Raw genomic sequence first — 26,659 nt, 5'->3', positions numbered from 1 at the left:
TGAGGAAATTGAGGATCAAATTTGTCTCTTGCTCCCTAAGGTCACATGGATCTCCTCTCCCCAAAGTCCTACCAATCTGTCCTTAGTAATACCTCTTTCATGCCCACCCATCTCCCAGGTGGAGAATTTTCAGAGTTCTCCATGGAGAAAATGGGAAACCCCTTACTCAGGAAAACTTTTGGCTCTAGCCCCTGCCAGCACTCTGGCCACCTGCACGGTCGTTCACACTGTTCCTGCTGCTGGGTGGATCCCAGCAAGTCCCTCACCGCTCTGAGTCTCAATCTCCCAACACTCAAAAACATGCTTGCTGTGGGGGAAAGCAAAGAGGGAAATTTCCTGTAGCCCAAAAGGCAGGGACTGCTTTCTTCTCACAAACAAAGCAAATTCTACGTTCAAAGTCCGATTTATGGAAGAGGCAACGGGGGACTTGCTCAATTATTTTTTAAAAACAGGTGTGTCGCTGGGTGTGGTGGCTCACGCCCATAATCGCAGCACTTTGGGAGGCTGAGGCGGGAGGATCATGAGGTCAGGAGTTCAAGACCAGACTGGCCAACATGGTGAAACTCCATCTCTACTAAAAAACACAAAAATTAGCTGGGCATGGTGCCTGTAATCCCAGCTACTTGGGAGGCTGAGGTAGGAGAATTACTTGAACCAGGACCTGGGAGGCAGAGGTTGCAGTGAGCCAAGATTGCACCACTGCACTCCAGCCTGGGATACAGAGCGAGACTCCATCTCAGAAAACAAACAAACAAAAAATAGGTGTATCTAATCTCTGCCTAACTCTCTTTTTGCTGATCCTATCATTTTGTTACATTTCACCACTGTTGGGAATATCCTGCAAACTGTCTCCAATTCTGCGTGGAAGGAAATAGGGGTGTAAAGTGAAAATCACTCCACTTAGGCTGGGCACGGGCTCACGCCTGTAATCCCAGCACTTTGGGAGGCTGAGGTGGATCACCTGAAGTTACGAGCTCAAGACCAGCCTGACCAACATGGAGAAACCCCATCTCTACTAAAAATACAGAATTCACCGGGTGTGGTGGTGCATGCCTGTAACCCAGCTACTTGGGAGGCTGAGGCAGGAGAATTGCTTGAACCCGGGAGGTGTTGGTTGTGATGAGTAGAGATCGCGCCATTGCACTGCAGCCTGGGCAATAAGAGCGAAACTCAGTCTCAAAAAAAAAAAAAAGAAAAAAAGAAAAAGAAAATCATCCCACTTAATCCGATGTCACCGGGCAGGGGCCTGGAAGGAAAGCTCTGTCCTGGGCTTCCTAGAGCTTCCTCGAGGGCACCAAGTCTTCCTCTGGCCTAGGCGAGTGACGCTCCCCTGTGGAAGGAATGACCCTCTTCCCAGGCAGCCCCTGAGGTCTTGCCCGCCCGGAGGCACGGAAGACTCCCTTTCCTAACTGAGCGCTGGTGGGTCCATCCTTCCTCTCCCTGCGGTTCCACCCCAGGTGTTTGGGGAACTCTTTCCCCGGCTCAATATCTTGAGTGACAGAAGGCAGGGGCAGCTCGGGCCGCATTTTACTGAGACGCCAAGGTTCTAAACACCACGGCTCAAAACCTGTCTTCCCGTTTTAGTTCCAAGCACATTTACTGAAGACCAGCTGAGCACCAGGCGCCTTGCGGGTTGAACGTAGGGGCAGCGTTCAACCCGCACCAGGAGCCTTTCAGGTGCTGTTGGGGGCGGGTGCCTGTGCAGGGACTGGACCGCACAGAGGAGAAACGGCAATCACCCTGAATTGGAGGGAATCCCTTGGAGGATTGCTGTTAAGGAAGGCTTTAGGGGAAATGATGCCCTAAAGTGGCTTTGGAGGCTGAGTAGGAGCTTGCCTTGGAGACAAAAGCTGGGGGAAGAGCGGAGAGTTCCCAGTAGACGGTACTAATTGCACAAAGTTTAAGACATGGCCTCCTCCCCCAGTGCATTTTACTTGTACCATTCTTTATTTTTATTTATTTATTTATGTATTATTATTATTATTATTATTATTTGGAGATGGAGTCTCGCCGTGTGACCCAGAGTAGAGTGTAGTGGTGCAATCTTGGCGCACTGCAACCTCCGCCTCCCGGGTTCAAGTGATTCTCCTGCCTCAGCCTGCCGAGTAGCTGGGACTACAGGCGCGTGCCACCATGCCCTGCTAATTTTTTGTATTTTTAGTAGAGACGGGGTTTCACCGTGTTAGCCAGGATGGTCTCGATCTCCTGAACTCATGATCTACGTGCCTCGGCCTCCCAAAGTGCTGGGATTACAATTGTGAGCCACCATGCCCGTTCTGTATCATTCTTTCAAAGAGACCAATGAAGGGAAGAAGGAAAAGATGAGCGTCAAGGTTAGACAGTTGAGTTAGACCCTCAAACTCCACCACGTAGTTAATCTCTCCAAGTTATAGTGTTCACATCGTTAACCCGGGTATAAACCAAGTACTGACCTCATACAATAATTATCTAGGTTAAAGTTAGCTAAGTGTCTAAAGCGTTTCTGCAAGATGTAAACCATGCAATGCATGTCACCTCAGCTCCTTGGTTCCCTTCACAGGCAACTGAGGCCCAAAGAGGGTCTGCCAGAGCAGAGAGGGGCAAATACAGACAACTCCAGGGTTTCGGATGGTGACCTCCCCGTCACTGGTTTATTCCTGGAGATGTGAGACTTCTAGGACGTGGAAGTCTTCTATGTCTTGATCACCATAGTGGTAACACGGGTTTTATGAGCAGGTATGAAAAATTGATCAAGCTGTACCTTTTTTTTTTTTTTTTTGTGAGACAGAGTATTGCTCTGTCACCCAGGCTGGAGTGCAGTGGCATGATCTCAGTTCACTGCAACCTCAACCTCCTGGGTTCAAGTGATTCTCCTGCCTCAGGCTCCCGAGTAGCTGTGATTACAGGTGCACACTACCATGTCCAGCTAATTTTTTTGTATTTTTAGTAGAGATAGGGTTTCACCATATTGGCCAAGCTGGTCACGAACACCTAACTTCGTGATCCATCTGCCCTGGCCTCCCAAAGTGCTGGGATTATAGGGGTGAGCCACCGCGCCTGGTCTTCTTCTTTTTATCTATTTTTATTTTTTTTAGCACTGTGGTTTGTATTTTTTTTTTTTTTTAAAGACAGGGTCTTGCTTTGTTGCTCAGGCTGGAGTAGGAGTGCAGTGACAGGAATCACTGCTCACTACAGCCTAGAACTCCTGGGCTCAAGCCATCCTCCCGCCTCAGCCTCCCAAGTAGTTGGGACTACAGGTGCATGCCACTACACTGTTATTTTTTTCTAAGAGACAGGCTCTTGCTACGTTGCCCAGGCTGGTCTCGAACTCTTGGACTCAAGGGAGCCTCCCGCCTTGACCTCCTAAAGTGCCGGATTACAGGCTTGAGCTACCGCGCTCCGCAGGGCTGTACTCTTAAGATGTACGCTGTACTGTTTGTAAGTTACACCTCAATTAAAAAGAAAGCATAATAACCCGGGCCGCGACGCCCCCGCCCCTCGCCGCTGGCGACAGGTGTCTTTCGGTGACCAAAATGCGGCTCTTCGCGCGTGGAGTCGTGCGCCGCGCGGAGGCCCTGGCGAGGTTCCTACGGCAACCGCAAGCCGCCCGCAGCGTCTCCAGAGTGACGAGGCGCGAACGAAGACCCGGAGCCCGGATTCAGGAGCCACAGAGTGAGTCTGGAGAGACCGCGGTTGGCCACAAGAGATGAGGAGCCGCTGGGCCACCCTTAGCCCTTGCGCTGGCATTCCGAGGACATCCGGCAAACACCACTCCCCAGCCCTGACCGTGGCCACAAGCCTACTTGAAAACACCCCTGGGGATTCATTCTCAGCTTTCCAGGTGGGAAGATGGAGGGCCTAGCTGCCCCGCAGTAACTCCCGGTTCATCAGGAGCAGAGCTGGGCCCTGCACCCGGTGGCCTCCTTCCAAACTCGTGCAGTGCAGCTGAGTGCAAGGCACTGGGGCTGGGAGCTGGCACCCGTTGGGCTCTGGGTCCAGCTCTACTAGTAACTTACTGTGTGGTCGTGGAGTCTTCTCTCCTCTCTGAGACTCAGACATGGGGACACCTCCACCAGAGTAGCTGTTACCAAGTGTGTGAAATAATGGAGTATAAAAGCGGCTCACCAGCTGGAAAGTGCCTTGTGCATGCCACAGACCATCACAGTTGCCACCCAATTGCCATCTTGTCCTCTTTATCACCCCAGCCCCTGGAGCTCAGAACTCTCCATGCCCAGAGGTTTCAAGTCTGCAGGTGAGAGTCCACTCCACTTTCCCCTTCAAGAAGTGGGTTCAGGGCAGCTCTCCTGAGCACCGGGCATGATCATCTGGTCCCCAGACTTAAAGGGCTTCACAGAGACACAGCCCTCCATCCACCTGCCCACCACCTCCTGCTTACCCTCTGCCCTGTGGTTGGATTGTAGAAGTTCTCCATTAAGTGAGGATGTCTGGAAACTCTGAGACACAGCACTCCAGACGGAGCCTACTGGGTAACACCACTGATTGCCCTTTAGATGCCACATGCTGGGCTTGTGTTGCGACAGTTGTGTGTATCTGTGAATATGTGTGTCCATGTGCCAGGAGGGTGTGTGTTTGTCCGTGTGCCTGGCATGCGTATATTGGTGTACCTGTGTATTTGGGATGGGTGTGTGACTACGTGGATATAAAAGCATGTATTTACGGCTTCATGGCGTTTGTGTGCAGGTGGATGTGTAGTTGTGACATGTTTACCCGTGCATCTAATGTGTCTTTGCTGATGTGTGCGTACCCCTCGGTGGGCATGCGTGGGATTGTACTTGAGGTGTGCACAAGTGGATGTAGAGAGCTGGGAGAACCTGTGATCGTGTATGTGTGGGAGTGTGCTGAGGGGTCCTGGGTGTGGGGGCTTTTTCTCCCCCATCTCCTATCACCTGAGTGACCTTCTTCCCCAGTTGAAGACGGCGTCTGAGGTCACAGGCACGCATGGGACAGCTGCTGCCCTTCCATAGACCTGTGGCTGCCCAGGTCTTGGGCCAGGGTGGGCACCAGGGGCCAGGGTAGGTGGGTGAGCCTGGGCCGAGGACTCATGTACCACCCCCTCCCTGCCTGGTCTCCTCCCCTCCCCACAGCAGGAGCAGCAGCGGGAAAGGTTGGCGGAGGGGGGCTATTTTGGGAGCGTCTCCTTAGCAACAGCTGCCACGGCCGTCTGTGGCGGTTTTTCTATAGGTGCTAAAATATTCCACCCTGGTGACTACTGAGTGCTGGGGGGTGGGCGAGGGTGGAGGTGGAGGGCAGGAGAGACCCCTACAGTCCTCTGTCCCCAGGGCACAGCCTGCTGGGATGGATTCTGGCCCTCTGCCCTCCCAGTGACCCTTTAATTGCCTCTGGACCTTACCCCCTGGGAGCTGCTGGGATTTTAGAGCTCAAAGGGTGTGTCCTGATCTGATTTCTAATCTAAGCAGTTGGACTTCCTCAGTTTGCCTCACCTGCAGAATGGGCTGGCTGGATTTTTTTTTTTTTTTTTTTTTTTTTTTTTTTGAGACAGAATCTTGCTCTGTAGCCCAGGCTGGAGCACAGTGGCAAGATCTTGGCTCACTGCAACGTCCACCTCCTCCCGGGTTCAAGTGATTTTCCTGCCTCAGCCTCTGAGTAGCTGGGATTACAGGTGTGCACCACGATGTCTGGCTAATTTTTGTTATTTTTAGTAGAGACAGGGTTTCACCATATTAGCCAGGCTGGCCTCAAATTCCTGGCCTCAAGTGATAAGTGATCCACCCACCTCGGCCTCCCAAAGTGCTGGGATTACAGGTGTGAGCCACCGCACCCGGCCCTGGCTGGACTTTTAGACACTCTCTAGGCCAAAAACCTCCGGACTCTGTGACTCTAGCATTTTGAAGTGGCCTTTTCCCTTTCCTCCTCAGCTGTCCACCTGCCAGTCCCAAGTCGCCCTCCCTTCTGCTCCTCTCCGCCCTCTACATAGGCTCTCAGGGCTACTGTAGGACCCAGGAGGCATGAGAAGTCCCCCAGAGTAAGCTGGTTAGTGAGTGCTCTGCTAGCCTGGAATGACCTTTCCCCTAGAAAGTGAGAGTTGAGCCTGGTTCAAATCCTGGCCCAGACAGTTGCTTAATGCCTGACTGACCCCAGACAAGCCCTTCCCCTCTCTGCGTGTCAGTTCAGAGTCCTCACCTGTGGGGTAAAGACACGCATAGCCTGTGCCCCACAGAGCTCTTGTGAGGATCAAAGGAGAGAATGGAGAGGAGATGGGCAGGACGCTTTGCCAAAGTGTATGGACAGACAGAGGTTTTACCAGCATTCTCCTCCAAACTTCACAGTGAACCTCTCTTCTCCAGACCATTGCTTCTGGCCACCCCAATCATGCCATCCATGCCATGACTCCCTGTGCCTCAGTTTCCCCATTGGTAGTAGGTGCCTGTAGCACAGCGTTCTTGCAAGAATGAAAGGAGACAATGCCTGTCAATGTCTGGATAGTGCTGAGCTGGGGGCATGAGCTTGGGAGATGCGAGTTGTCCTCACTCCATGGGGGAGAGACGCATCTGTGCTGGATCTTGACAAAGCCCATTGGGAGACCCAGTCCACACTGTCCCATTACAGACGAGGCCTCTGAGGTCCAGAGAGGACATGCATCTTGCCCAGGGTCACACAGGTTCTGACATCTATGCCTTTCCCCAACCCCCTCACACTCCTCCCAGGCCTCTGTGTGCCCATTTCCATCTCCACCCCCAACCTCACACAGGGCTAGAAGCTACTCTCACATAAAGTGAACGATGTGAAGTCTTCCTTTAGTCTTTGATTATCCTCAAAACAGCTGTTCCACCAGGTCCAGTGGCTCACACCTGTAATCCTAGCACTTTGGGAGGCCAAAGGCAGGTGGATCGCTTGAGCTCAAGAGTTTGAGACCACGGCCGGGTGCGGTGGCTCACGCCTATAATCCCAGCACTTTGGGAGGCCGAGGTGGGTGGATCACGAGGTCGAGAGATCGAGACCATCCTGGTCAACAAGGTGAAACCCTGTCTCTACTAAAAATACAAAAATTAGCTGGGCATGGTGGCGCGCACCTGTAGTCCCAGCTACTCAGGAGGCTGAGGCAGGAGAATTGCTTGAACCCAGGAGACGGAGGTTGCGGTGAGCCGAAATCGCACCATTGCACTCCAGACTGGGTAACAAGAGCGAAACTCCGTCTCAAAAAAAAAAAAAAAAAAAAGAGTTTGAGACCAGCCTGGACAACATGACAAAACCCCATCTCTACAAAAATTAGCTGGGCATGGTGGCGCACACCTGTGGTCCCAGCTACTCAGGAGGCTAAGGTGGGAGGATGGTTTAGGCTGGGGAGGCGGAGGTTGAAGTGAGCAGAGATGGCAGCACTGCACTCCAACCTGGGCGACAGAGCCAGACCCTATCTAAAAACCAAACTAAAACCAAACACACACAGATATTCAAAGTGGGTGTTATATTTCCCACTTGACATATGAGGAAACAAAGGCCGAGAGAGGAGAGGTGGGCTGCCCAGGGTCACACAGGGCGGGAAAGGAGAGAAAGGACTCTTTTCCTGGGGTCTCCGAACCTCTCCCTGCCTGGAGCTCCTCCGGTTGCCTCTCCCCACCTCCTCCCAATCTAGCCTTCCTGCAGGATGAGCAGCTGCCTCAGGGCACAGCCCAGGCCTGGCAAGGTGACCCTCCTTGCTCCAGAGCCCCCATCCCATCTTCAAATTTGTGCCTAGGGACCTGGCATTAGGGGGCTGATCCTGTGAGAGGAGATGCTTTGGATCTACAGACATCCCTGTCTCCATGTTCCCCTCCTTCCTGCTCCTTCCTCCTCCCCCTGCACCCCACACTCGCAGGACAGCTCCCAGGTCAGGCCTGTGGCCAGGCAGGTCATTTGTCTCACCCTCATCCTCCCACTTTCAATCCATGCAAAAGGGTGAGAAAGACCAGACACACATCTGTTGCCGACCGGGCACTCAGCCTGCTTGAATCTCTCCTGCATCCACACACTGAGCGTTCATGTGATGGAACATCAGTCCTAGCTGTCTGCCTGCGAGGACACAGCAGAGTAACCAGGGAGAGGCATGGAACAGGACGTGTGCTGTGGAGCACACTGATCTCCGCACCTGATCTCCTTTCTCAGAGAGATCCCTGAGAAAGGACGGTCACATGTATTGAGCGCCTACCACGAACTGCTCATTTCGTGTGCATCCACCTCATTTAATCTGCCCCTGGGGAATGGGGGACATCAGGATCCTCAATCTACAGACAGGTTAAATTAAAAACATGTTCAAGGTCAAGTGGCTCTTAGGTGCTGCTGAGCCTAGTTTAGCCTGACTCCTCAGCCCACTAAGCAAGAACTATACTTGTGCCCAGCCCAGGGGCTGGTACGTGGTGGGTGCCTAGTGCTGGTTGAATGAACGAGTGGGTAATGAATGACTTCTGTTGGGGTCATCAGGAGGCTTTCTCAAGGAAGTGGCACTGAGGCTGGGCTTGGGAAACAGCAGGGAATCTCAGGGCAAAGAAGGTGGAGGGGCATTTCAGGCAGAGGGGAACAGTGAGTGCAGGCAGAGAGGTTCGGAGGCCTGTGGCGTGTTCTGGAATCTGTGGAATCAGGGTGTACCTGTGGGTTTATGGGATGTCGGATGCTGGGTAAGGTGGGACCTGGCTATACCACACTGAGGAGTTGGGACTGGATCCTTTTGGGTAGGGCGAGCTCACGAGGAAGAGAAACAAAACACTTATGGTGGTTTGTGTGTTGCTGTTCTTACGCTGACATCCTTGGGGCTCAGAAGAGTCAGAGGGATTTCAGATTTCATCAGTTCTCCACCTGGCTTTGGGGTGCCTCAGTCTCTTCCTCTCTGCACTGGGTCTAGTCAGTGATAGCCAGACTCCCAGGGAAGTTCTTCTGGCTGTCTAACTGCAGGTGTTCTCTCCTTACACTACCCTGGAGGGAGGAGCACTTTCCCTCCCCTCTCCTCAGAGGGCTAGAGTGAAGCGGCAGGATGGCCAGGAAGTAGCTGGCTTGACCCGTGCTGTGGGCGCTGGGGGTTCCCTGACACCCCGGAGTGTGGGGCTCAGGCCTGACAGCTCGGGGTTATGGAGAATGACGGAGAACAGGAGACTAGGGTTTGGCCCGGCTCTGTCATCTCTGGGTGACCTTGGCCGAGTTTCTGACCTTCTCTGGTACTGAGTCTCGCCGTCTATAAAATGGGGCAGTGGTGACTGGGTGATCGTAAGGGTCCCTCCAGTAGGGCCACCTCGGACTCCCAGAGTGGGGTGCTTTGGGTCCTTAACTAGTGGTACTTCGGGAGAGTACGAGGACCGCCAAGGGGAGGGGTCTGACTCCGTGGGACCCCAGACGGACCCGCTCTCACCCACCCGCTTCCCGGCTCGGCTCGGAGGAACCCTCTCCACCTGCCCCCTTGGGGGGGCATAAAACCCGGGAGCGGATCCAGGAACGGGTTCTGGGAGGAGCGCTCCTGGGGCGAGGAGGAAAACCCGGGCAGGATCTAGGGCAGGAGCGGGGCAAGCAGCCCCCCGCCCCAGCCCCTGCTCCGCGCCGCGGGCCCCACGGGAGGGGGCTTGAGGCCGGGTGAGGCCGCGGGACGGGCAGGGCGGGGCTCCGCAGGCCACCGGGGCTCCTGGGCTGGGGGGCGCGCGGCCTCCGCAGTGGGGCGCGGGTCACGTGTGAGGAGGGGCGAAAGTCTCGCAAAGCGGGGCGGCGTGCCGCGAGTTGGGAGTTCTCGGCGCGCCGCGGGCGGCGGGAGCTCGGGCTCCCGGGCGAGCCGGGGACGCGGCCGAGGCGGGGGCCGGGGTCCGAGACAGAGGGGGCCGCACGGAGAGTGGGAGGGGGAGAGACAGAGGACCGAGACCGGGAGGGAGACGGACACAGACGCGCAGGCAGAGAGGCAGTGCGGGCGGAGGGAGGCGGGAGGAGGCCAGCGGGCGACCGCGACGGAGACGGAGACCCCCCGGGCAGAGGGCGAGCGGGGCCGCGGGAGGCAGGGAGGCCGGGAGAGGCCCCGGGACGCGAGCGCGGCGGAGATCCCGGCGGCGGGAGAGAGTCGCGGGAGCGGGCGGGGAGGTGGCGGCAGGGCCCGGCCGGCGGGGGCGGGGAGGGCGACCCCAGGCCCGGAGGCCGAGGGGTCGCGGGACCGGGGCTGAGCGCAGCGGGGCAGGGAGCGGAGTGCAGGGCCGGGGGCAGAGCGCGCGAGCAGGCGCGGGTGACGGCGGCGAGGAGGGCGCTTGCGGCGGGGGTGGGGGGCGCGGGCGGCAGGGCGCCCCGGGCCCCCGGACCCCCGCGCTCTGAGCCAGGCCGGGCCCGACGATGCTGACGCCGAGGCGGTGCCGAGGGCGCGGCGCGGGGCAGCGCTGAAAGTTGGGCGGCCCGCGGGGAGCGGCGCGGGACGGCCCGGACGCGGGAAGACCCCGAGACCCAGGCGCAGACGGAGCGGCAGCCAGGGAGGGGGACGCGGGCCGGCCGGCCGGCCGAGTTCGCGGGCAGGGGGCGCCGGGACTCCCCTCTCCGCGCCCGGGACGCCGCCCGCCGGATCGCGCCGTGGGATGTAGCGCCCGCTCGCGCCTCCCGGACTCTCGTCGGACCCTCCGCCCAGCGGTAAGCCGCGCTCGCCCACCGCGGGCGCTTTCCGTCAGTCTGTACCGCCGCGTGCGTGTCTGTGTGTCCCGGGCGCGCCGCTCCGGCCCCGCCCGCTCCGCACCTGATCCCAAGCCGGGTCCCCGCTGCCCGGCGCCGCGCGCGTTTGCCGCGGTCCCGTGACTCCCCGGGAGCGGGCGGGCTCTGTCCGTCTGTCCGTCTAGGAGCGTCGCGGTCTGGGTTGTGTCCTGGAAGGGGAGAGTGGTGGGTGGAAGGGATCTTGACCTCCTGCCCTGGCCGTGACCTTTCCCTGCCTCCACCCACCCCAGTTGTCATGCCGGGGAGCTTCAAGGCAGGTGACTTGTGGCAAGGTGGCGGGGGGGTGCTGCCTTTCCGCCTCCCCAGCTGCAGCCTCGTTGCAAATGTCCCTGTGATCTGAGAAAGAATGAAATCTCACTTCTCATGTTTTGAGCACCTACTTTGCGCCACACGACCTTAGGGCGAGGGGGCAGGGATCGGTAGAGGAGTATTTCTGTCACATTCACAGTGATAGAAACTGAGGCTGGGGAGGGAGGCAGAGACTGCTTTTTCCTCCGCGTTCAGGGAGCACCCCAAGGCAAGAGAGGGCTGAATGAGCTTCTCGCAGGGAGAACTTTCCCTGCAATCTGCCAAATGTCCCCCGACCAGTGTCAGCCTTCCTGTCCCCCACCCACACTTTTGCCCCCAATGTCCCGGCCTCAGGATGGAGAGGATGCGGGGAGGTGGGAGGTGGCAAGCTGGGGTAGGTGGTGAGGGGTGGCTAGAGGCAGGACAGCCTGGCCAGCTGACAGAGGAGGGCTTCAAGAGCAGTAGAATGTCCAGCAGCAGATTTGGGGGAAGTGGGGAACTCAGGGAGGGAGGCCCAGAGGACTGGAGCCGAGTGTGTGTGTGTGTGTGTGTGTGTGTGTGTGTGTGTGTGTGTGTGTAACATCTACTCCCCTTCTCCACTACATCCAGTCCCATGACCTCCATGGCTTCAGGCCTTTAGTAGGACTTTAGGGTCCCAAGAGTCTCGCTGTGGCCCTGGCTTGGACTATGATGACAGGAGCCAAAGGTGGACCAGGGCAGCTGGGGTAAGAGATGAGTGCAGCGTGGTAGGAGGGAACAGAGACTGTTGGCCACTGAGCTGACCCATATCCCAACTGGAGTTGGAAGGGCTGAGCCTAGAACATTCCACTCCATTCTCATTGGGAGGAAGGACTCTTTCTGGGGTTTTCCACACTGGGCAGTGGGTGTCATATGTGCTCCATTCAACCCCCCAGAAATTAGTTTAGCTGGCGGGGAGAGCGGTCCCCTGGGCTGGTCACTCTCCTCCCAACCGCCAGCTTCCACATCTGTGGTATGGGAACATCACTCCCTGCCCCAGTGACCTCCAAGGAGGGCCCTGGGCTCAATGAGCAGAGGGTTATTCACAGGCTGGGGAAAGCACTGGGCAGATGGGAGTAAGGACTCACTTTACCTTGAGAGAGATGAACAGCTAGTGGGTGGAGGTGGGCATGGGACGATGGGAAGATGGTGGAAATAGAGAACTACCAAGGAAGAGTGTCCAGGATTAGAGAGGAGTCTGGGGTACTATTTCTGGCCCCTTGGTTACCCTTGAACAGAAAGCTCTTCTCTCAGAAAATCCTCTGGACTGGCTGTGAGTAGACAGAGCTGGTTGGGTTTCTGCTGGGTGACCTTGGGTGGGTGGCTTGACCTCTCTGACCCTCAGTTTCTTCAACTGGAGACTAGGGATGACGCTACCACCTTCATTGGGGTGTTAAGCACTTTGCAGACTGTGTCAGGTCTGTGAAAGCCGTGTGCGCGAGCCTGGAGCATAGTAGGTTTGTAGACATTTCCGAAAGAGAGAATGAAGTAGCTCTGGGAGCTGCTGTGAGGTGTCTTAGCTCAGGATAAGAGGGAAGGGGAGGAGGAACAGTGTAGGCTTACAGGGCGGGCTGCTTCTTAATGTGGATCTGGGGGAGGCGGGGGCGAGTGCTAAGGGGGGTGTGAGGAGGAGGGGGCCCCTCTGCGGGGACCACTGAGTCACGAGGACATGTAAGCGACATGACAACCAGCAACATGGTAACCAGGAAACTAGCGGCGGTGGGAAACAGAGCTGGAGCAGTGTGGGGTGGGGGTGGCGGGTAGGCCTGGCAGTGCTGGGCTGCTCAAGGGGTTGGGGAGCAGCCCACTTGGCCTCTCAGAGTGAGGAGGGGAGGCCCCAGGGCCAGGCGGGCTGGGGAAGAGATGGGGGCCCTGAGGGGAGGGAGGGAAGACACCTCGGGGCTGCAGGGCAGGGGGCTTCTCCTGCACCACCCCAGGCTCCTCTCTGCTCCTCCACGTCTCCACTTTTCATGCCTCTCCCCCTAGGATGCCAAATTTGGCTCACGCAATCTGTCGTCTCTCTTCTGAGATTGGCACCGGGACGAAAGCCGAGTGCATTACATCACCACCGCCGCCGCTCCCCCTGCACGAGGAGAGCCTGAGGGGAGGGCCAGAGGGCCAGGGGCAAGTGGCCAGCCCTCAGCTTTCTTTCCTGTCTCCCTGCTCACTCTTCCCACCTCAGTCCTAGGTGTTGAGGGGCTCCTGGGGCAGCCAAGCAGGGGATAGAGGCAGGATATAGGCTCCAGTCTTGGGGAGATCCCAGGACCAGGGCAGAAAGTCATTCCATGTTGCCAGCCCCCTGTCTGGGTGCAGCCCGGGTGCAGGGAGGCTTGGTTCAGGACCCTGGCTTGTCAGTGCCTTACTGTGTGACTTTGGGCAGCCCCCTGCCCAATGCAGAGTCCACATCTGTATAGAGAACGGTTGGCCACATCTTGGCGATTTTCCTGAAAGAAGGTTACGTTAAGTTCTGCGGCTCTCCTGGGCCCAGAGGAGGGAGTCCTGGGTTTCTAATCATCCTCTGTGACCTTGAGCAAGTGGCTTCACTGCCTCATGCCTCCATCTCCCCACCTGTAAAATGGGGATGACAGATGACAGAATCCTCAAAGGCAGCAGCTGTGAAAGCAGGAGACAGGGGTAGAAATAGGGCCTCTGACACTGAAACCACAGACACTCAGGGGCCCGTGGCTCCCAGCATGCTGGGCTGGGGGTGGACAAGGTGGAGTGGGAGGGTGCCTGGATTCAGACAGAAGGTTTGGCGCTTACATCCCTGCTCTGATGCCTTCGCTTTACAAAAGTGGAAACTGAGGCCTGTGGGGGAAGTGGACCCACCAGGGTCACAGTGATGGTTTGGGGTGGAGGAAGCAGAGCCAGGACCCAAATCCAGGACTCCTGGGCTCCCAGCCCCACCCAGAAGCAGACAGACAGATGTCCCTGTGGAACTTTGTGGCAAGCCCAGACAAGGACCCAGTAGCTTTGAGAGCCCAGCTCTGACTTCAGCCGCCTCTCTTCTCTCCAGATCCCCTCACCCTCACTGTCCCTGGGCATGAATCCCCTCCCTCAATTGGTCTCTTTGAAGAACTCCTTTCAGTCTCTTTTTAAAGCCAGTTTCAGGCAGTCCCAGGCAAGGACAGGTTGGATTTGGGGTTAAGCTGGAAGCTTATGCTCCATTCTAGAAAATTCCTAGAGCTGGAGGTGGAGAAAAATGGGGAGCAGCTGTGGATGTTTTGAGAGATAGTGAGCTCCCCGATCCCAGAGGTATTCAAGCAGAGCCAGATAAGCATCTGCCAGGTGACTCCTGCTTTACGGGTGAGGCTGAATGTCATCCCCACTTTCAAAATCCGAGGAGCCTTTGGTATTTCCCAAAGAGGAACTGGAAAATAGTGCTCAACACTTCCTGGCTTCCCAGCGAGGAAACACGTTTGCTCGCCAGGCACTGGGCTAGGAGCTTTTGCAAATTCCCATTGAATTCTCCACAGCACTGTTGATTTGAGGTCCCCGTGTTACAGAAGGGAGAGCCTGGCTCAGAGCATCTAGGTGATTTGTCCAAGCTTACACAGCAAGGAAGCAGAGGAGCCCGGGTTCGAGTTCAGACTAGTCTGGTTCTCTGGGGCTGTCTCTGGGACTTCCCTGGGGAAAGAGTGGAAAACTTCCTCCCCTGGGCTGGGGCTTGGCAGGTCTAGTCACCCCCACAGCGTGACACCCCCCCAGGGAGTCTGGCTCCTCTTGGGGGCTCTGTTCTGAAGACAGATACTGCCATGTATCTTAGGGAGAACTCATTTCATAGACGGGAAGACTGAGGCTCAGAGACAAGGAGTGATCTGCCTGTAGGTGCCCAGAGAGTTAGATTAGGGCCAGACTGCCTACCTCCTGGCCCAGGGCTCTGTCCTCTGTACCAGTGAGTGAGGAGGGGCCTTTGGGCTGCCGGTGGCCTGAGGTGTGGAGTCGGGGATGCAGGGAACTGAGAGAGGGCTGGCTCCAGGCGAGGGTGCAGGGAGAGGGGAATAGAAGGGAAATGGCGCATGTGTTACAGAGCCTGGTGAGGTCAGTGGGACCAGGCTGGCAGGAGAGGGTCTTGGAGACAGTTGCCATGGGTGGCTCTCTGCATGACCTTAGGTCAGTCCCTCACCCTCTCCGAGCAATGTTCACCCATCCATGTGAACCCGAGTTGAACGATCTATTTCCAGAGTAGCTGTGGTTGGGCTGCCGTCGCAAAGCACTCCTCCCTACCATGGGAGGACTCTGGGTCCTGAGCAAGGGGCTGGCGGGAATCCTGGGGGTTGGCGTAACCTTTAAGCCTCCTCTGCGGACTCAGCCCTCCTTGAGGTGTGGGGGATCGCCAGGCACAGCCCTTCTTCTCCTTTTCATCTTTATTTTTCTCCTGCTCCCTCTTCCCCTTGATACGTGGGCTGATCACTGCTCAAACTTTTAATTCAGATGGTAATTGAAATAATAATATGGGCTGAGGCCCCTCTGCTTGTGACGCTGCAGCTGGTGGAGCTCGGCTATGAATAGACCTTGAGTCACACACGCGCGCTCCTGCAGGCGCGCACACCGGCGCTCACGGGGTGGTGGGTGGGGTGCGGCGTGGGGAGCAGGGGTGGGCTCACGCTCTGGCTTCCTCCGGGTCCTGGCCCCCCACTCCCAAAGGTCTTGACTAGTCCTTCCCCTGTGGCCCAACGCAGGGTCCCTGTGGTGAACCTGGAAGACCTGGAACATAGATGGTTCTCATTTACAGAAGGGGAAACTGAGGCTCAGCAAGGGGACGTGGCTGACTGGAAACAGGCTGGATCTGAATGGATGGGTTTTGCCTGATTCTAAGACCACTGTTCTGTGTGCGGACACATAGGCTGGGGAGCAGGTGGGGAGTAGCTCTGGGGTGTGGCCCCTGCCCCTCCCTCTGCACCCCTGGCCCCCCCTGCTTGCAGCCCCCTCTCAGCCTGCGGATGCACGCTCAGGCACGCAGGAGGGCTGCTCAGATGGCTGGTGCGGATGCTTGGTGGCTTGGGTGAGAGAGAGCATTCCGGGGCATTGCTGCAGGAGGGGAGACTCGTCCCCGAGCGCCAGGCTCTGTGTTGGGTGTCATAGTCATGATTTCACTAATCCTCCACCACCCGGGGAGAGCCATCACCCCTACTTCTCAGATGAGAATGCTGAGGCTTAGAGAAGCAAGGATTGGTGTGAGGCCCTGGGTAGAAACAGCCACAGATGCTTTGTCCTACTGTGCACCCAGTGCCAGCCCCTCCAGGGCCCTCATTGGCCTCCTGAAGGGAGGCGGGTACATGTCTGCCAGCCCGGGCTCCCCTTTCCCTCCCTTGGACAGCTCACCTACTCCTCCCTGTGCCTACTGGCAAGTCCCTGACCAGCCCTGGTGCCAACACCTGGGACGTCTGGCCTGGGCAGGCAGGGGAGGGTGAGGTGCCCCAGAGAGACACTGGCAGGTCAAGCGGTGCTTAGGGGCTACCAGGAAAGGGGGTCCTTGGTGTTCCTGACCCCAGCAGGAGCTGTGGAGGGAGAAGGCAGCATTGTCATGGTGACCTGTCAGCTGGGAGCTTTGGTCTAGGCCTGGGTGCGGCCAGCGGGGGGGCAGGCAGCAGGGCAGCGGGGAGCTGGGGCATGGGAGGTGCAGTTGGGCAAAGGAGCTCTCTGGGACTGGGATGGAGGAGAAGCCCCCACCACGCTGTACTCAGCAGCTCCTGTCTGCCCTGCATGGGCCTTCTCTCCATTACCTCTCCTGGGAGATGGAGAAACCGAGTCCAGAGACTACTGGGTTGGCCCAGGGTCACACAGCAATGGCGGCAGAGCCTCTCAACACGGGGCTGCTCCTCTCTCCTCTGAGTCCTGATGGCCCCCAGGGCGGTCTGCCCCCTCCTGTCTCCCTGACGCTCTCCAGAGCTATGGGATTTAGGGGCAGAGAGGAGGGTTTGGGTTTCTTTAAGCTTCCTCTCCCAAGAAAATCCCCAGATCCAAGTGAGGGGAAGGGCAGCAGCCCCTGGTCACAGCAGTAGGAATTGCGGCCTGAATCAGGAGCCTGGGATCAAATCCCGACTCAGCCCCTCACTGGCTCCGCATGACCTTGACTAGGCCACTGTCCATCAGGGGTCCTCTCTTTGCCCCTCTGTGTATTGGGGGCTCCCCATGGGGATGGTGGGGCGTTCTCAGCCTTTTCCTGCTTTGCCTGTCATGGGAGAAGTCCATGCCGCTGGCGACCTGGGATGCAGGGATAGAGAGTTCTTCAGCTGGGCCAGAGCTGGGGGCACATGTGCTGTGGAGAGCTGGCCCCACTTACTGATGGGGAGATTCAGGTCTAGCGGAGGGGTGTGCCCATCTTGGAGTTGGTGGCAGAGTTGGCCCCGGGTCACCTCAGTGAAGCCTTCCCCAGCCCCCTGCAGCTCCTCTCCCACCTCCCCCAGACTTCCCCAGAAGCCTCCCTTCTCCACATAGGCCTGAAAGCCCAGGACTCTCTGCCCTGTGAATGATAAGGTATCACTCAGCCTGGGAGGCAGATGGGATGGGGTCCACAATGAGGGGGCTCCTAGGGGTCATACAGAGGAGGTAGTGGGCACAGGCTGGAGGGCTCTGGCTGGAGGTGAAATGGAGCAGGCAGAGGGGCTTTGGGCATCCTTCAAATCTCGTGCCCATGTAAGATGCTCTTCTGCAGTTATCCCTACAAACGGGCCTCACGTCCCTCCTCACTTCCTCACGGTGAGTTCACCATCTTCTGGGAAGCCCACTGGCCTCTGGAAGGCTCTGTTAGTTGATACCTGCCTCCCTCTCAGTCCTTCCTCCTGCCCTCTGGGACACAGGGACCCAGGGACCCAGCCTGCTCTCAGCAAGACAGGAGGAGTGGCCGGCCTCCCCCTCCCCTGCCCCAAGGCTCCTCCGGCCTCAGTGGTCCCAGGTGAGGCCCATGATTGGGAGACAGAAGATCTGAGTTCATGTCCAGCTCCACCCCTGAGCAGCTGTGGGACCTGGGCAGCTTTCTCACCTCTCTGAGCCTGCATCCCCTGCCCCGTAAGGGTAGGCTTTTGCCTCTCTTCCCTCCCTCCCTCCCTCCCTCTCTCCCTCTCTCCCTCTCTCCCTATCTCCCTATCTCCCTCTCTCCCTCTCTCCCTCTCTCCCTCTCTCCCTCTCTCCCTCTCTCCCTCTCTCTCTCCTTTTTTGTTTTTTTGAGACAGAGTCTCACTCTGTCAGAATGGAGTGCAGTGGCATGATCTCAGCTCACTGCAACCTCCGCCCCCCCCAGTTCAAGCGATTCTTCTGACTCAGCCTCCCGAGTAGCTGGGACTACAGGCGTGTGCCACCACACCTGGCTAATTTTTGTATTTTTTTGTAGAAACGGGGTTTCACCATATTGGCCAGGCTGGTCTCAAACTCCTGACCTCGTGATCCGCCCACCTTGGCCTCCCAAAGTGCTGGGATTATAGGCGTGAGCCACCGTGTCTTCCCCTGCCGCCACTCTCTCTGTCTCCCTCCCTCCCTCCCTCCTTCCTTCCTTCCTTCTTGGTGGAGTCTCACTCTGTTGCTCTTTTGCCCAGGCTGGAGTGTAGTGGCACGATCTCAGCTTACTGCAACCATCACCTCCCGGTTCAAGCGTTTCTCTTGCCTCAGCCTCCCAAGTAGCTGGGATTACAGGCGCACACTACCGTGACTGGCTAATTTTTGTATTTTTAGTAGAGACAGGGTTTCACTATGTTGGCCAGGCTGGTCTCAAACTCCTAACCCCAGGTGATCCATTCACCTCAGCCTCCCAAAGTGCTGGAATTATAGGCATGAGCCACTGCGCCTGGCTTCTTGCGTCTGTTTCTGAGGATGACTGGGAAGATCCCGTGAGCCTGTGAGTGAATGAATATATCATGGCTCGTTGATATGAACTACTTTGTGGTTACTCAAGAGCACGGCTGGGCCTGATTTCCAGACCCTCGTCAGCAGCCACTGTCTTGGGGTGCCACTTCTCTAAACAGCTGAGCCTCCCTGTCCCTCCCTCCCCCAGGCCCCAGATCTGCTTGGGTGGGGCAGGGCTGGCTGAGTGCTAGCCCCACCATGAGGTTGCAGATCCTGAGCCCACCTGACCTTGGAAAGGGCCTCTCTCGGGCTGGGTTCCAACGCTGCCCCCCGCTGGGCACCGGGCAGTGACTAGGCAGCAGAGAGAGAGAACTGGGTGGGGCAGAGAGAGGGCCAAATGCCAGAGTTGTCCCAGGTCCAGGAGACAACAGGCTAGAGGACAGAGGCCAATGGCCAGCCGGCCATGGGAGGGGCTCCACTTACAGCTGCATCTGCAGCCCGGCTGAGCTTACTCCTCACAGTCAAGCCTGAGAGGAGGGTGAGCTCCCTGTCCTGGGAGACGTGTAAGCAACTGCTGAATGTCATCTGTTGGGGGGCAGGAGGGAGCTCTAATACAAGACCAGGGGAAGAAATTGGACCCGGAACCCAAAGAATCCCTGTTATATGGGCTGCAGAGTGGAGGTCCTGTGAGTTGGGGGTGTCTAATGGATTTTTCCCAGTAATCCCCCATAACAGCCAACAATTCCCCCCATGGCTGTGCATCAGAAAGTCCGGGGGCCGAGCCCTGCCAAGCACAGCTTCAAGAGACACCCTGGATCCCATTTCACAGCCCCTAAACCTCACTCGGGCCAGTGTTTTAAAAATTGCATGCAGGGACTGGGTGCAGTGGCTCATGCCTGTAATCCCAGCACTTTGGCAGGCCAAGGTGAGCAGATCACAAGGTCAGGAGTTCGAGACCAGCCTGGCAACATAGTGAAACCCAGTCTCTACTAAAAATACAAAAATTAGCCGGGCATAGTGGCATGTGCCCATAGTCCCAGCTACTCAGGAGGCTGAGGCAGGAGAAATGCTTGAACCCAGGAGGCAGAGGATGTGGTGAGCTGAGATCACACCACTGTACTCCAGCCTGGGCACCAGAGCGAGACTCTGCCTTAAAAAAAAAAAAAAAAAATTGCATACAGGTCCTGGCCTGTTAGTGGGCTGGGAAATTGATTTACTTAGTTGCACTACTTATTTTCCAAAAATGAAATTAAAAGGAAAATTTCAAAATACTTTGCATGTAGTGAGGATAAATATTATTTTGTGACACTCTTACTTCAACTTTAAATATATAGTCGGATGCAGTGGCTCACGCCTGTAATCCCAACACTTTGGGAGGCCGAGGCGGGAGGATGGCAAGAGCCCAGGAGGTTGCAGCTGAGTTGTGATCACGTCACTGCACTCAAGCATGGGCATTGGAGCAAGACTCTATCCCTAAAAGATAAGTATAAAATAAGTTGAAATAGCTGGATATGGTGGCTCACGTCTATAATCCCAGCACTTTGGGAGGCCGAGGCAGGTGGATCACGAGGTCAGGAGTTCAAGACCAGCCTGACCAACATGGTGAAACCCCATCTCTACTAAAAATATAAAAATTAGCTGGGCGTGGTGGTGTGCGCCTGTAATCCCAGCTACTCAGGAGGCTGAGGCAGGAGAATTGCATGAACCTGGGAGGCGGAGGTTGCAGTGAGCCGAGATCTTGCCATTGCGCTCCAGCCTGGGGGACAGAGCAAGACTCCGTCTCAAAAATAAATAAATAATAAGTTGAAATAACAAACAGGATATTTGCTTTTACTACAGATTTTAGTCAAAAAGTTTGAAAGCTACTGTCCTGTATAGAAATCTCGGGGGTGCCCCTGAAAGAGGCTCTGACGTAGAGGTTCCCTTTTTTCCTGGATGTTTGGTTCCTAAAGATCTAAGTGCCACGACTTCCAGATTGCTGCTGTCCTGCCCTCAGAAGTAGCCGCCTGTCCCTTGCTCAGAGGACCACCCAGGTCCAGGCTCCCACTCTCCTCCAGGGCCCCTACGTCTCGCCAGGGCCTAGATCCCAGGCTGGGCCAAATTCCCTGCTTTCTGCTCAGCTTAGGCCAGCCCTGCTCTGTCCTTATGCTCTCCTGCTTGCCCCATCTTCCTGGGGACCTTCTCTCTATGCCCTTACACACACACACACACACGTGCACACATACACAGAGCTCAACAAAGCAGGTTTGTGACTTACCTGCTTCCCTTCAGCATACAGTAGGTGCTCAATGAATGATCATTCACTTAATTATTTATAGAGCACCCTCTGACACAAGGCACTGTGCTGTGTGGAGACACACCTGGCGCCCAGCAGGAAGGCAGATCCTGTTCCAGCTCAGGGCACGTGTAGGGTGATGAATGGATGGATGGATGGATGGATGGGGGTTGGCTGGAGTTGGAGATTCTCTGGCCTGAGGAGCCAATGGGAGGTGGTGAGAAGTGAAGAGGGGCACGCAGCATGTGGCCCCCTCATGGCAGGTATTCTGTCAGTGACAGTCCCTTGGGGTTGTGGCCCAGTGTTGGGTCATGGGCAGGGGCTGACTGTTCCTCCCGCTGTCTCTGGCCCTTCTGAGGCCTCTGTCTGCCGTGCCCTCTCCCACTAGGTTCTGTACACATGTCCCTGCCACCCATCCTTGGATGAAGCCAGGAAATCCTCCCCTGAGCCCTTGACACCTGGGGGACACCTGGGAAGAGAAGCCTGTACTCCGTGGAGGGTGGGGCAGAGGCTTGAACCCTCTGACATCCTGTCCTCTCTCTCCTCTGCTCATGGCCACTGTGCTCGTGTTCAGTGACACAGAGGGTCTCCCGGTCACTGCTCAGAGGCCACTTCTGCTGGGACGTTCTCCCTGACTACTGTGTCAAAAATAGCTTCACCTTGGTCACGATCTGTCACGTGGCTCAGCTAGACCCTTCCCGGGAATTGTGACAGGATGGGTTATCTTGTTTGTCAGGCATTAGATGTTTAGGAAGCAGCTACTCTGCCAGGCTCTGGGAGTCAGGGTGAAGTAGGGAGGCAGAGTTCCTGCCCTTGGTGCTGTCGTAAATGAGATTGGTTGGACTGCTAAGTGCTGCCAGGAAGATCCCAGAGCTGGATGGGGAGGGAGGGCCGAGGGCCTCTTGGGACGCACAGCCTTTGAATCTAGACCTGAATGGTAGGAAGCCCTGAGCGGTGGAGTCTTGGAGAAGAGAATTTCAACCACAAAGAACAGCCAGTGCAAAGGCCTCGCGATAGGAGTAAACTTGGTGCCTTAAAGGGACGGGAAGGGGCTGGGCACAGTGGTTCACACCTATAATCCTAGCACTTTGGGAGGCCGAGGCGGGCAGATTGCCTGAGCTCAAGAGTTCAAGAACAGCCTGGAGAACACGGTGAAACCCCGTCTCTACTAAAAATACAAAAAATTAGCCGGGCATGGCGGCGTGCACCTGTAATCCCAGCTACTTGGGAAGCTGAGACAGGAGAATTGCTTAAACTCGGGAGGTGGAGGTTGCAATGAGCCAAGATCGTGCCACTGCACTCCAGCCTGGTGACAGAGCGAGACTTCATCTCAAAAAAAAGAAGTGACGGGAAAGAAGGTCTTTTCCCTTGGCTGGGGAGTGGAGGAGGTGAGGTCAAAGAGGGCAGGACCTCCCTGAGGCCAGGCTTTCATCTGGGTGGAGGCTGTGGGTGGCAATAGTGATATGGCTTTTTGGGATGGACAGCCGGGTGAGGGGACACATCTGGGGCACCGAGATTCACCCGCTTTGGGCAAGCTCCGGAGCCTGCCGAGGCACGATGATAACAACACTTGCCTGGCAGGTGTGGGCCAGTGCTGGGACCTCAGTGAACACTAAGCACGTGTTAGTTGTTATCCCATTATTATTGCGGTTGGGGTTAGGGAGGGCTGGAGAGTGACGCCCAGGTGTCAGGCCTGAGCGCCCCCCTGGGAGGAGTCACAGAGAGAGATGGGGAAGGCAGGAGAGGGGACGGGGGCATCGCTTGGTCTTGGCAGTGCCGCGTTTGCGATGGAGACTCTGGCCTGAGGAGCCAGTGAGGAGTTGGTCAGAAGTGAAAGAGGGGCACGTAGCATGTGGTCCCCCCACAAGTCCCTCCTCTGCTTGGCTTCCCTCCCTCCCCAGCCAGAAAGTAGGAAAGCTCCTCACGGGCATGGCAGGCATTCTGTCAGTGACAGTCCCTTGGGGCTGTGGCCCAGCGTTGGGTCATGGGCAGGGGCTGACTGTTCCTCCCCCGTCTCTGTCTCTTCGCTGTCCAGCGGCCACAGGGAGCAGGAGCCGAGTGGGCTTGTTGCTGCCTGGGAGGGAGATGCAGGCCCAGTGGTATTTTAAGCCACAGGACTGGATGAGATCACAGGGAGGACGGTGGGGGAAGAGAAGGCAGGTGGGGCATGGAGAGGATGGAGGCAGAAGAGAGGGGCCACCTGGAGAGAGGCCCTCAGGCCTGGAGGACTCAAGGAGGAAGATGAGGGCCAGGCCGGAGCCTCCATCAGAACTGCTGAGAGCTGATTAAGCCCCTCAAGAAGGGCTGCAGGCCAGGTGAGGTGGCTCACACCTGTAATCCCAGCACTGTGGGAGGCCGAGGCAGGAGGATCACTTGAGCCCAGGAGTTCAAAACCAACCTGGGGGTGACCTAGGGAGGCCCTGTCCCTACCAAATATTAAAAAATTAGCCAGGCACAGCGGTGCACACCTGAAGTCCCAGCTATTTGGGAGGCTGGGGTGGGAGGATCACTTGAGCCCAGGAAGTCGAGGCTACAGTGAGCTGTGATAGTGCCACTGCACTCCAGCCTGGGTGACAGAGCCAGACCCTGTCTCAATAAATGAAACAAAAAAGAGAGAGAGGAAGGAAGGAAGCAGGCAGGCAGGCAGGCTTCTGCACTTTACAGTTTACAAACCCCTGCCCTCAGTGTTCTCCTTGGCAGCCTGCCTGTACACTGTTACTCCTTCCCATTTTATGGATGTGACTCAGAGAGGTTAAGACATTTTCCCAAAGCCACGCAGCACATGGATGAAGTGTTGTCAGAAAGTGCACTGGCTTTCTGACAACCTTATGAATGCTGTGATGCTTCTCTGGAAAATATGCATGTGTGCACATCAATTTTTAAACTTTTCATGTGCATTTTCCCACAGGTAATACATTCATATGGTTCTAAAATTTAAAGAGACACAAACGGGAATACAGTGACAGTTTCTCCTCCCACCCTGTCCCCAGCCACCTGCTTTCCCTCCCTGGAGCAGCCAATGTCACCAGCTTCCTGGGTCTCCATCCACAGACAAGCAGAGACAAGCAAATATGTGTATCTATAAATTTCTTCTCTCTCTTTTTTTACACAAATGGTAGCTACTCTACTCACCGCTTAAAAATACATCTTGAAGACCTACATTGCTCCTCGCAGAGCTCCCTCCCAGTTTTTTATGTCTGTGTGCTGTGCCGTCCGTGGACGGGCATTTGGGCTGCTTCCAGGAGGCACCGCTGAAGGCAAGGCTGTGCATTCCCCACGTATGAGTCTCAGGCTGGAGTCCCACGAGGGCCCGGGGGCGTCACAGGCGATACCACCCTGGTGGCCTCTGCCGGGTGAGGGAGGGAGTGGGGCTCGAACTCAGCCCTGTCTCTGTTCCTCACTCCTCCCTGCTTCCACACCGCTTCTTTGCGGGGGCACCTGCTGGGCGCGGCCAAGCATCCCAGGGAAATCCTGTGTGTGTTTGTGAGTGGGGGGGCATTAGCCCCATCTCCCGAAGTTTGGGAGACACCCCAGCAGCCGGCAGCGCCAATTCTAGAGTCTTGTTTGCCGAGAGCCAAGGATGAGGCAATGGGATGAGGGCAGCAAACACCACCTCACCCCCACCCCCAGCCCCACCCAGGCTGGAGCTCCGGGATGAGGGTCAGATGTGCCGAGGTCACTTCTGCTGCAACCTCCCTGACCCCTGTTCAGCACAGCTCCCGACCCCTCCCCAGCACACCCGCTTCCGTCCTGGCCCGTGAGGAGCTTTCCTACTTTCTGGCTGGGGAGGGAGGGAAGCCAAGCAGAGGAGGGACTTGTGGCCACCATGCTTAGTCCTTGGGCGGGCGGTCCAGGCTGGGTAGGGCCTACGGAGCAACCCTGCTGAGAACTCCCTCTCCTGGCTGTGAGCTGGCCGCCTGCCCCTGCTGCTCCTGCTCTCTGGCTGGTCCTACTCATTTGCTCCGCAGTTTCTCTCCCATCTGTGGGGCTGCTGGGGCTGAGACCCTCTGTTGCTCAGGCTGGGGTGCAGTGGCGTGATCTCCGCTCACTGCAACCTCTGCCTCCCAGTTCAAGCGATTCTCCTGCCTCAGCCTCCTGAGTAGCTGGGACTACAGGCGCCCGCCACCACGCCCAGCTAATTTTTTGTATTTTTACTAGAGACGGGGTTTCACTGTGTTAGCCAAGATGGTCTCGATCTCCTGACCTTGTGCTCCGCCCGCCTTGGCCTCGCAGAGTGCTGAGATTACAGGCGTGTGCCGCTGTGCCTGGCTCACCCTCTCTCCTTATTGCACACCCTTGGCTCAGGCGGTCTCACCCACTCTCATGGCTCAGCCTGTCACCAGTGTTCACATCTCATGCACCCATCTGCGCACGCTCTCTCTAGAGGCTTGGGATCTGATGTTGGGTGGACATCTGCATTTGGACGTTCAAGGCCACTGCACACTAGAAACCATTGCTCCCGAAATCTGGCCCTGTTTCAGTCTTCCCACCACTGCTGGCTATGCTTCACAACCCCCTTCCATCCCCGCTTCCAGTCCACCCCCAAGCCCTGTGGACTCTTCACTCAGAATGCATATGTCCCAAATCCGTCTCCTCTTGAGCTCCACGGCCACCATCCTGGGAGCTCCAAGCTACCATCATGGTCTTCTCACCAGCCTACTAGACCTCATCACATTGACTAGCGCTGCACTCTGGACAGCACAGGCTTCAAAGGCTGGCAGAGGTGAGGGCCAGGGTGCCACTGGGATTGTATAGGGAATGTTTATTTTTAATTAATTACTTATTTATTTATTTATTTATTTATTTTTTTTTTTAGACGGAGTTTCGCTCGTTACCCAGGCTGGAGTGCAATGGCGCGATCTCGGCTCACCGCAACCTCCGCCTCCTGGGTTCAGGCAATTCTCCTGCCTCAGCCTCCTGAGTAGCTGGGATTACAGGCACGCGCCACCGTGCCCAGCTAATTTTTGTATTTTTAGTAGAGACGGGGTTTCACCGTGTTGACCAGGATGGTCTTGATCTCTTGACCTCGTGATCCACCCGCCTCGGCCTCCCAAAGTGCTGGGATTACAGGCTTGAGCCACCGCGCCCGGCCACTTATTTATTTTTTAATTAAAAAAAATTTTTTTTGAGACGGCGGTTTCACCATATTGGCCAGGCTAGTCTTAAACTCCTGACCTCAAGTGATCTGCCCGCCTAGACCTCCCAAAGTGTTGAAAATACAGGTGTGAGCCACTGCGCCTGGCCTAATTTTTGTATTTTTAGTAGAGACAAGGTTTTTGTTTTTTTTTAATTTTTAACTATACGTGAGGCTTAAGAGATAAGGTTTTACCATGTTGGCCAGGCTCATCTGGAACTCCTGACCTCAAGTGATCCACCCACCTTGGCCTCCCAAAGTGCTGACATCTGTGCCTGACCTCCTGAAATATTCTACACCCCACTTTTCTACAGACACAGTTCTCCTGACCAACTCCCACTGACCACCCAAGTCTTGGCTCTGCCGCTTTCTCACAGAGGCCTTTGGAGATGCCCATCAAAACAGAGCCCCGTCCTCTGTCTCACTCCTGGTTGCCCTTTTCCTTCAAACTGCTTCATGCCATGCACATCCGGCCGCCTGTGATGGCAGATACCCACCACCCAGAGCAT

At 56.4% G+C, this 26,659-nt stretch overlaps 1 protein-coding gene across 4 annotated transcripts in view; it reads left to right on the top strand.

Moving 5' to 3' along the window:
- The first annotated feature begins 4,415 nt into the window (after window positions 1-4,415).
- The window catches only part of KCNJ4 (potassium inwardly rectifying channel subfamily J member 4), a 34,727-nt gene continuing 12,483 nt past the window's right edge, over window positions 4,416-26,659 (top strand). Inside the window, exon 1 of one of the 4 annotated variants that reach the window (XM_012458952.3) lies at window positions 4,416-4,466. The gene's annotated coding sequence lies outside the window, so the exon portion shown is untranslated. Of the gene's footprint in view, window positions 4,467-10,352; window positions 10,576-12,033; window positions 12,233-26,659 lie in introns of those variants that run through there. The other 3 variants (XM_021668756.2, XM_064368335.1, XM_012458951.3) reach the window with 3 other exon arrangements.

Source organism: Aotus nancymaae, unplaced genomic scaffold (genome assembly GCF_030222135.1).
Source record: "Aotus nancymaae isolate 86718 unplaced genomic scaffold, 86718_ANA_hifiasm-v0.15.2.pri h1tg000076l, whole genome shotgun sequence".
Taxonomy (NCBI): Eukaryota; Metazoa; Chordata; class Mammalia; order Primates; family Aotidae; genus Aotus; species Aotus nancymaae.
This window is presented reverse-complemented; position numbering and strand designations above follow the sequence as displayed.